Source organism: Acyrthosiphon pisum, chromosome X (genome assembly GCF_005508785.2).
Source record: "Acyrthosiphon pisum isolate AL4f chromosome X, pea_aphid_22Mar2018_4r6ur, whole genome shotgun sequence".
Classification (NCBI taxonomy): Eukaryota; Metazoa; Arthropoda; class Insecta; order Hemiptera; family Aphididae; genus Acyrthosiphon; species Acyrthosiphon pisum.
In genome coordinates, this window is record NC_042493.1 from 43,322,110 (window position 1) to 43,323,747 (window position 1,638).

A 1,638-nucleotide genomic window follows, 5' to 3' on the forward strand; every position below is an offset into this window, starting at 1 on the left:
TTTTTTCATCTCCCCGTAAAAAGTGACTCAGAACACCCAACCATACATATTAGAATTTTTATGCTATACGGTGATCGAATGTACTGTAAGGCGGACTTTCCTCCTTGAATTTTTTTCATCTCCCCGTAAAAAGTGCCTCAGAACACCCAACCATACATATTAGAATTTTTAGCTATACGGTAATCGAATGTGCTGCAAGGGGGACTTTCCCCCTTGAACTTTTTTCATCTCCCCGTAAAAAGTGCCTCAGAACACCCAACCATACATATTAGAATTTTTAGCTATACGGTAATCGAATGTGCTGCAAGGGGGACTTTCCCCCTTGAACTTTTTTCATCTCCCCGTAAAAAGTGCCTCAGAACACCCAAATTACTACTACTTACAATATAATGTACATACAAGTTTATTTTTCATGGCATCTATTGCATTTAATGTATCCTTGGCAGAAAAGGGACATTTAATTTCCAAAATGGCAATGTCTTCTATGAGACCATCTAAACATTAAATGCAAATATTAACTCCTATAAATACTAAATACCTAATACTGTTAGGTATACATGTAAACTTATGTGTTAGCTTTTTCGAGATGAATTAATTATAATGGTACTAAATAGCAAAATATTAATTACCTGGACTCTCAGCTAAATATGGGATTATTGGATCTATTAGTAAACCGCACGTTTCAATTTTTTTATCAATATTTTTTCTATTTCCGTACGAGCTACCTATAGCTCCCGTATAGCCTCCATGTCATGCATAAACTTTTCGCCTGTGCTTCACTTGCATATAATAAATCATAAACCGTATTTTTACAACTGGTGGTACATCTCATTTTGCAAATTTGACCAAAACGAGAAGCAGTAAGTCGGATCCTACGCTCTTTAAACCACGTTTGACTATTGCTCTGATCCCGTGTATTAAATTCTATATCTGTTTGCAGTTTCTAATGACATAAGAAATTTTTTTTGATTTTTTAAAAAAATTTCTGGTAACAAATCATTGACCAACGGTTCCGCCAACCCATAATCTTCATCAGGTCCATTAACTGAATTACGAATATGATTTCTGCGTTCTGGAAATAGTCGTTTTCTTCTCGTGGTGTTAAAAAGTTTTCGACTATGATTCTTCAAATATTTTTCCCCAAATTTTCCTATAATATTTAAAATTTTATATTAAACTTATAAAATCGTTTTTAATATTAAATTCGATATTATAGATTCTCGGCGTATTGGTGGATGTATTGATTTTACGATGATATTTTTAGAATCTTTATAATTTTTGAAGTGAAACTTCTTATGTGAGGGGTATCGAAAAAAAAGAGAGTGACGGACGCACGGACGCTCGGGCGTCACGAAAACGGTACGATGTTTTGTTTATAAAGTTTTTGATATTATCCGTTTCAATATTTTGTAATCTCTTTGGAAACATATCATATGATATTATAAACAAACCAGTATAAACGTATAAACAATATTCCGTAGTCAAGTTGATAAGTTGATTAATCACGTATACTCGCGAGTCCGTGTTAATATCGTATATAATATTATTATACACTACGACTGCCCGTGCGGACTCGTTTTGTGCGTCGTCGTCGTCGTCGTCTCTGTACGAGGTATTACTATATTATTACGAGGTATT